The sequence below is a fragment of the Tenrec ecaudatus genome, chromosome 4 (genome assembly GCF_050624435.1).
Source record: "Tenrec ecaudatus isolate mTenEca1 chromosome 4, mTenEca1.hap1, whole genome shotgun sequence".
Lineage (NCBI taxonomy): Eukaryota > Metazoa > Chordata > Mammalia > Afrosoricida > Tenrecidae > Tenrec > Tenrec ecaudatus.
Window position 1 is genome coordinate 11,537,096 of NC_134533.1, and position 9,615 is coordinate 11,546,710.

The following is a 9,615-nucleotide window of genomic DNA, read 5'->3' on the forward strand; positions in this document are numbered from 1 at the left end:
CAGAGTGGCAGAACCTCAGAGCCGTGAGAAGTTGTGTGACTGCGTTTCCTGATGGCAGGGCAAGCACATAGGCCTCTTGTCAGCCATGTTGGCAGGCACCTCTCTCTAGGGACCTTGGCCACCTTGGCATGTGACACCTGGTCCTCTGCCCTGTTCAGGCCAATGTTACAAAGCTCCTTTAATACTCTGAAATGCTCAAAGTATATCTCACTCTTCCAGCCTCTGTCTGAAGATGCTCAACATCACTTGGTCTGTGGGCTGGCATTTTTCATTTTGTTCTGCCTTCTTCCTTTACTCTATCTGGGACCTTCTAATGTGATCCCTTTCAGAGCCATTGGTCATGGTAGCCAGCACCATCTAGTTGCCGGGCTCAGAGTCATGAATAATGATGTTCCCATGATCCATTAGTCGATAGGATTAATTCTTTTTTTAAAATTTTTTAAGCAATCATCTGAGTATCTGATTTATTAAAAATGCAACAATCTGTAAATGGAGATAAATTATTTTGGAAGCAGTACCAAACACCGAGAACATCTAATCGCACATTGGCCTCTAATTCACAGGAAAAAGAGCGTCCTGTCTGCTGAAGGGGCAGGGTTGTTGTCTTCTCAGAATCAAAACCGCGGGGCTCCATAGTCGTCTGGCATCCGCTCAATGTTGTACCTGTGGTTAGAAATGTACATGATAGGGACTCCTGGGATCTTCCGGATTCTTCGCTTTAGGTCTCGGTCAACTGTGGCCACAATGTAACACTTGTGCTGCGTTACTCTCTGCACTAAGCAGTCATCTGCGTAGGTTCCTTTGTGCGTGCATGGTAACCGTTCAAATCTTGGGTCCTTGGCGATCCTTAGGGCCACTCGATACTTCTGCCCTAACTTCTCAATTTCAGCCATGACACAGTCAGTTATACAAGGAATACACTTGGCATACAGACAGTCCATCATTGACTGCACTAGGTCCAGGTTGGCTTTGATGGAGAAGTTGATAAAGTTGGTATCAACCAGGATGTGGTAAGGCGGGCCCAGCTGTGTGTTATATTGGAAGAACAAGCAGGAAGGGTGTTGGGGGACTTCTCTTTCTTTGAGTGCGCTGGGGTCTTTCTTTTCTTTCTTTTTAGGTTTTAATCTGTATTTTTCTTTAAGCCTCTGGTCTCTGAGCCTGAGCATTTGCTTCATGGTCGCATATTTCCTTGTTTTCTTTTGCTTCCCCATCTTCGAGCCACACTTCGCTTCTCCAGGATTAATTCTTTCCATGTATCTTCAATGTTCAGCTCTCTTATGCCCTCAAAGCAGATACCAAAATGTCGCTTCAAGAACTGTTAAGTCCTCACTTGCTACTCACCAAAGTAGCATGTGGACTTTGTGGACTCTGTGATGCCAGGTGACGTTGATATGACTGTAAATCTCCATGTGAGCAGACATCTTCACCTTTCTCCTCTGGGGCAGCTGGTGGCTGACAATTGCCAACCTTTCAGACAGCACTTAACCCTCTGAGACCCCGTTCATCATAAAATTAGATAATCTATAAAGGAATCAAACAGCAATTCTTAAGGAAAGGCCACGATTACGGTCTGGAAGCATATGTCAGGCACAAGGAAGGATCAGCTAAAGATGACCCTTGACCTTATTCCATCAGAGGAGCAGTGAGAGGTCAGAGTGGCGCAAGAGGAGCAGAAACAAAGGGATCCTGGGATCCCATCTAGTGAATCTGCATGCACACACAGCGACAGAACAAACTCACAGGTCCTCTCGACTTCCTCTTCCCTGGCGTCTTCAGTATTTTGGAGAGCATTTCTCCTTGTTTTATATGTCTCAACATTACTTTTATTTGTTTTTCTAGTGACTGAATATCTTAACTTTTGTAAGTCTATTTTGATAAAATATATTATTAAAAACATATTATTTTATGTGAGAATGTGACATGATGCAACAGTATAGAGACAGCTCCTATTGCCACTCACTGCCTCTCTTGTATCATACAATGTTCATACGGGTTACATTCTATATGTTCATGTGTCATAATAAGTATGCTCTTCTGTACAATCTTCCTTATTAGTTTTCAGTTTTTCCTCTGTGTTTCAATAAAGCTGGACTTGGGAAAATGTATGGAAGTTCTTGATCAGCTGTCTTTGGCTTGGAATTTATACACCTAAAGAAGGAAAGCAAGACCAAGCTAAGGTTTTCTTCAGTTTCATTATTTCATGACAATGTTTTGGAGGAACTAAATAAGAACATTAAAACCAATTTCCATTGAGTTGGTTCCAAGAGCAATCGTACATGGCAGAGAAACTGTCTCTCGGGGTCATAAGTCTTTAGGGAAGCAGACTACCACATCTTTCTCTGAAGGAGTGGGACAGCAAGTTCAATCTGCTGACCTTTCACTTAGCAACTGAACACTTGCACACTGTGATACCAAGGCTCCTGGTCTAAGAATATTCAGAAATAAGATTAAATTTTAGTTTAGATTTGAACCATAAGATATCTTTATTTGGAGAGCTCTTTATAAAGCACCTAATATTTTATTTGCTTGCACACATAGGTAAGTTCTAGACTCACCCAAATGTAGGCACTTTGGACAGTTACTCCCCACCCACTGAGTCATGTCTTAGCACAAAAAGATAAAGGATTTTATATTATCTCTTCAGTGTGTCGCTTGAAGAATATGGAGTGGCCTAAGGATATGCTCATATCTGTTCTCCATGAGTCAAATGGACTGAACATCAGTGGGTTTTTTGGTTTTGTTTTGTTTAAAAATATTGTTTGCTTTGTATTTTGAAAAGTTACAAGCCTAGAGAATATTTGAAAGAACATGATAAATTAATACCCTAGTTTTAGCAATGCTACATATTCACCAATCAATACCTATATTCCCCAAGGGTGAATGTCTTGTTACCTGGCTTTGGGGAAACTCATTTGAAATATTTGGATCCATCAGAATACTTTATCTGTAAATAATTCAGCATGCACACTGACATTGTCCTACAAAACCCTGATACTATGATCTCACTGAAAGGAATCAGCTTTTATTACACGTCACCAGCTGGGTCTCCAAAGTGTCTTACAGATTTCAAAAATTTGGGGAGAATACAGCCAAGTTTCACAAGTGCATTTGACTGTTGATAATCTTTATATCGTCTTTGAATTATGGCAGCTATTGTCAGCAAGTAATAAACATGTTTTGGGTATTTTTAGGTTTCTGAGACTTTATTTATTCTCCAATTGGCACCTCGTCAAACCAGTGGGTCTGCATGTTCCAGGAGCAGATTTCTCTTTCAGTTCCAACCCCAAAATCAGTTGACAGAAGAATGAGTGACTACTGGTAGTGTTCAGTTACCAATTGGACAGTGACTGCCGACCAGTGTCCAGCACCCCTCAGGGAAGCAGCAAGTACCTGTGATGGTATATAATGATCCAAGGAATAATAACAGATTTGTGCCAAATCAATATTTAAAGAACAGAAAGAACAACCAAAAAACCACAAGTGTTTTTGAACTTATTCCCAATTTGGGGGCAGAATAGAACTGCTGTAACTCTTTATGGAAGTGGATGACCAATTCCTTTTGTTCTCATGGAGAGGGTGGTGGGTTTGAACTACTGACGGTTCAGTTATCAGCTGAGTTGTTAAGCACTGTGCCAACTGGATTACTTACCAGGATTGAAGAGATAGAATAAATAAATTCATTTATTGACAGTTAAGAACTTTGAAATTTTCATTCTCAAAGCCTTGAAAGGCTCAATAGACTATGTTTTTCAGCACCTAAAAGAAAGACCTCCACAGTCAAGAGATAATAAAGACGAAAGTATACAATCTCTAGATAGGGAGATTTCTCCATAACTGCCCTCCATTAAAATGCTAATATACAAACCTGTCTCCATAGACACCGGAATCCTCTCTGTGCAGCTAAGGATGCCTATCTTTAAAGGAAGTCAGGTTCTTCTTGTCCCTGTCACTCAAGGAGCCAACTATTCCTTTTGTCCCTTACATGCCTGATACTTATCATGTAGTGTGCCCCTAAAGAGCACAGGAAGTCCAAGATTCACACTTTGGGCATTCTGTTGTGTATGTGTGCCCAGGAGGCTTGCAGGTCTCTTTACTATATGACCCCATTGTTGATTAAACTGGGGCTCTCATTCCAACGTTGAAGATGAGGCACCTGTGCCCTGTCTTTTTGGTCTCCTTATTTCTTTAATTGCTCATGTCGCTCCTAAGGACCCACTTCAGTTTGGAGATGGATCCCATAGTCTTATTTTTAGTAAGTCATCTAAATAGTCATCTGTTTTTTCTTCTACTGTTTGTGTTTGCCTTGTTATATTTGATAATCTGCATATGTCCTCTATTGGGTACTTACATTTGTCCCTACTTTTTCATAGGTGGGCTATAAAACTCTGGGATTTACATTTACGTCTTTGACAGTCCATGAACTTGTGTTTGTATGTGGATGGAGGTGTGAGTTCTCTTTCTGTCTTCTGCGGATGGGGATCCAATTTTGGCAGAACCGTTTGTTGAGAAGATTCTCCTTCCCTTATAATAGTGAGCATTTTACTTCTTTGCCAATTTTGGATTCTGTCAACTTGTGTTTGTTTTAGTTTATTTTTGTCTTTATGTCTACAATGTGTAAGTATTTCTGTGTTTTTAACAATTTCATTGACACATAATTTACACATCATACCACTGAACAGCTCAGTCATTCAATCATATATCTCAAGGAGGATTTGTGCAATCACCAGCACATCCATCCTGTCACATTCCCTCGCTGCGTGGTTGAGGGAGGCCCTAAATGAACTGTGCAATCATGATCAGCTCCAGTGCTCCACTCCCTTCCGACCTTCATTACTTACTCCTGAACTCCCTTTCCCTTCCTATAGCCCACCCACCAATCCCTGCATTCCCTGTAACACCTTGTATCAGTTATCATCATGACACCTCCACTGCTCCTGTGCTTCCCAGCCTGGAAACCCAACAAAATACAATGATAAAAATCGTACTAAGATGGTAAGGGTAAGATTTTATTAGTATAAAGACAAACACACAATAGTGCACCAGTGGGAGAAGAACCTCATCAATATTTTTAAAAGCCAGGGAAGAAAGTTCTGTCATAGAACAACTAAGAGGTGCTTGGACTCAGGAAAACCCAGGTCGTGTCTGTTGGGAAACCGGCTGTCCAAGTCCTGAGTTTGATCCAACACAATCAAAGTACAATGGTCTCTGCAGCTAGTATGGTCCTTCTGGACTCTTGTCTTTGCTTAGAGCAGATCTACCAGAGGCTTGGTGTGACTATGTACTGTGCAAATGGGTTTTGACACCCTCCCCCCCACTGTCCTCCATAGACTTCTACAAATTGACTTTTTATAATTTTAGCTCTAATACATGTCTCTTCACCATATTCCAACATTGTAATGGTCATCTTTGGATCACACACCCTGGTGTGCTTTTTCTGTGTGGAATATGATGGCTCCCTTAGATGGCTCCATATTTGAAGACCAGCCTTTAAGACCTCAGTCATAATATGTTTGTTTCTTTTTCTTTTTTTTAGAGAGTGAGTGAGTGAGTGAGACAGTGAGTGAGAGAGTGAGAGAGTGAGTGAGAGAGTGAGTGAGTGAGAAAGTGAGTGAGTGAGAGAGTCAATATGTTTGCTTCTTGTAGACAGCACATTGATGGGGTTTGTTCTTTTATTCAGTTGTTTGCTCTCTGTCTCCAGACTGGTACATTTAATTAATTAACATTCAGTGTTGTCACTGAGTTGCGTGGGTTTGTTGCTGGTTTTTTGTAGGGTTTTGTCTTATGTGAGTGAGTGAGTGAGTGTGTTCTTGTTGTGGGTTTCTTTATTCTTCCTATATTTCTATTTTGGATACTACATGCTATTTTGAATACTGTTTTTTAAGTACATAGTTTTCTGAGTGGTGGTGTCTAGTTTTTTGATGTTAGCCTTGCCTGCTGATTGTCTGCCCAAAGAATTGCTGCTAGTCTTTTCTGTAATGCTGGTGTTGTTTAAATAAATCACTTAGTTTCTCTTCTGAAAACACCCTTCTTTTTTATTCATATTTGAGGGACAATTATGCTGGATGTAAGATTTTTGTTTGGCAGTATTTTTTTTCAGAGTTTTATGTACGACATTCCATTGTCTTCCTGCGAGCATGGTTTCTGCTGAAAAAAATCATTGGTTTTCTTTAGTTGGTCTCCCGCCCCCACCCCCCACCAACTGCACTCAGGATTCTTTTTGTCCTTGATATTGGAGAGTTTGACTAGGATTTGTTGCAATGCTTTTCACTTAGGGCCTAGCCTGGTTTATGTTCTCTCCATTTCTTAAATTGTTTTTTTTTCCTTCAATTTTATGTTGTTTTGGAGTGCTTTCTTCCAGGATTGTTGTACTATTTTTTTCGGTAGATATGTTTGCTTCTTCCTGCTCCAGTATTCAAATGGGAGGCAAGTTATTCCACTGATGGTGTCACTTATAATTCTTAGGCCTCCTTTGTTTTGTTTGCTTTTGTTGTTGATTATGTTTCTTGTCAGTCATTGGGCCTCTACTCAAGTACTCCCTCAATACAAGAGCACTTTGTTCTATTAAAATGGCATTCCATGATGGTCACCTTCCCAACATGAGAGCTGAAGACAAAGTGGGTCCATAAGCAAATGTGATAGAAGCTGATGGTTCCTGACTATCAAAAACGCTTGAAGATAAATAAGCAGCCATCTAGCTGAGAAGCAAAAAAGCCCACATTGAAGAAGCACAGCCTGTTTGATCATGAGGTGTTGATAGGATCAGATATCAGTCACCAAAGACCAGGGGGGGAAATCGTATCATTGTGAATAAGGGGGAATGTGGAGTGGAGATCCAAAGCCCATCTGCAGGCAATTGGACATCCCCTTACAGAAGGGTCGCAGAGAGGAGACGAGACATTCAGGGTGCAGCATAGCACCGATGAAGCACACAACTTTTCTCTAGTTCTTTACTGCTTCCTCCCCCAACACCCACTGTCATGTCCCCAATTCTACCGTACAAATCCAGCTAGACCAGAGCATGTCAATGGGTACAGGTAAGAGCTGGAAGTGCAGGGAATGCAGAATTATTAAACTCCCGAGGACCATATTGTGAGTAGCCACACCAGAAGGAGATAGGGAAGGTGGGGTGAGAAAGGGGAAACTGATCACAATGATCTACATATGACCCCCACCCAGGGGGATAGACAAAAGGAAAGTAGGTGAAGGGAGACATTGGTCAATAAGAGACATTAAAAAATCATACTAATTTATAAATTATCAACCATTCATGAGTGACCAAGGGTGGGAGAAGGAGGGGGAAAATGAGAAGCTTATATCGAGGGCTCAAGTAGAAAGGAATTGTTTTGAGAATGATGATGGCAACAAATGTACAAATGTTCTTGACACAATGAATTATATGGATTGTGATAAGCGTTGTACGAGTCCCAAATAAAATGATTAAAATCAATTAAATAATTAATTGTATTGTCAGTATGAGTCCAGTGATTTGTCTTCAAGTCCACTAATCTATCCTTCAATATCTTTCATTGCATTACTCTGTTCTTCTGTGATGTTAAATTTGTTATCTTAGTATGGATCTTCTGGATTTCTGTTAGTTTTCTTTGTGTAAAATACATAAAGGATTGTAAAAAGTGAAAATAAGCAGACCAACAACCTAAAAATGAGTAAAATGTGGGAACAGTTAAAGACAGACACCTTCCAAAGGAAATGTGCAGATGACAATTACATGGAAACATTGTCGCTGCTTTTAGATGTTGTCAAATTCCACCTGAACTCATAACAACCCCATGAAAAACAGAAAGAACCGGACCCGATCCTGGGCATTCCTTACCATTGCTCTTATGTGTAAGCCCACCATGATAACCACTCTGTTATTCCATCTTCTTTGCTGTTCCTCGGCTTTAGCAAGAATTATGTCCTTCTCCAGTGTCTCTGTCTCTCCTGACAACATGTCCACAGTGCATGAGACAGCGTCTCCCTATCCTTGCCTCTAAAGAGCCCTGCAGTCATACTTCTTCCAGGATAAATCTGTCTCTCTGTTTTTGACAGGCCATGGTAAATACTCTTTTCCAGCACTAAAATTCAAATGTATCCAGGATACTTCCGTCTTCCTTAGCAAAAGACTAATATTCACGAGCATTGAAAACACTATGGCTTGAGTAAGGTACACCTTAATGTTATGGTCTTATAGTCATTGCATTTAGAAGTAGTCAGTTCAGGTTCCTGCACTGCTTTTTAAAAAAATTACATCTTTTAAAAAATGTTCTTCTCCATGTCTTTCCATAGCTTGAAAGTTCACTTCCTTCTTTCTATCTAAGCAACTACCGTTTAACAGATATACAACCATTTGTTTTTCCACTCACTTGACTGAATGACTTCATTGTTTTTTCTTGTTTGGTATAATTAGGAATAAATCTGTTATAAACATTTGAGAACAGGTTTTGCCTCAATATAAATTTTCATCTCACCGGAATATATAGTAAGCAGTAGAACTGAGTTGCATAGGGAGCCTGATTGTAGCTTGGTAACAAACTCTGAGACCGTCATTTAAAGTCACTATAAAATTCTGCATTTACAACATCAAATAAGGAGAGTTCTTGTGGTTTCAAATTATTGTCGGCTTTTGGTGGTGGCACTTTTCTGAGTGTTGACTTATTGTTTCTTCGTCTGACCATGCTAGTAACAATGGAGTGGTAGTCCATTATTATTTTAATTTGAAATTCCCAGGTGACATTTGATGTTGACTCCCTTTTCATGTTGAATTTGGAGAAAATTAAAACAAGTCCACATGAGCCAAAATACGTCCTTGATCACATCTCACCTGAATGTTGAGAATACCTCAAGAATAGATTACTTGCATTGAACGCTAATGCCAGAAGACCTGAGGAGACGTGGGATTACATAGGAACATCATGCATGAAGAAGGCAACAGGTCATTAAAATACAGAAAAGAATAAAGAGATTAAAGAGGATGTTAGAAGAGATTCTGAAATTTGTTCTTAATTTTAGGGTAGGTAAGGCAAATGGAAGAAATTATGAAGTCCAAAATTTCAAAAGAAAATTTCCAAAGTAATTTGGAGAAGGCAAAATAATGTATTATAATAAATGTTCGAAGACCTAGATTTAGGAAACCAAATGGGAAACTCAGCATATATGAAACTGAAGAACTCGGGGGGGGGGGGAATTCAAGCCTTGAGTTGGAATACTAGAAGTTTCTACCAAGAAAATATTGACTAATGCAGGAAGCTTTAAAAGAAGATGGAAAGAATACACAGAGTCACTCTATATAAAAGAACTAGTTGACATTCCACCATTACAAGAGGTAGCATATGAACAATGGTACTAAAGAAAGAATTTTAAGCTGCACTGAAAGCATCAGCCAAAAGAAGCCTCCAAAAATTGATGGAATAGCAATTGACTTGGAAATGTTTCATTCGGTTGTATATACATAAGGATTGCTATCAGTCAGAGCTGACTTGGTGCACCTAACAAAAACATGTAACATTTGTAATAGGCAAAATTATAGGGCCAGGACAAGACAAAGGATTTCCAGAAGCTTTGGAAGACAAGGGATGGGATTAGTAGGGGGAGAAAAGGGCATTTCTGCACTGGTGG

The 9,615-nt window shown here is 39.9% G+C and overlaps 1 pseudogene; it reads right to left on the bottom strand.

Annotated features, from left to right (window-relative positions):
- Positions 1–469: 469 nt before the first annotated feature.
- Positions 470–1,222, bottom strand: LOC142446263 (rRNA-processing protein FCF1 homolog pseudogene; annotated as a pseudogene).
- Positions 1,223–9,615: the final 8,393 nt, after the last annotated feature.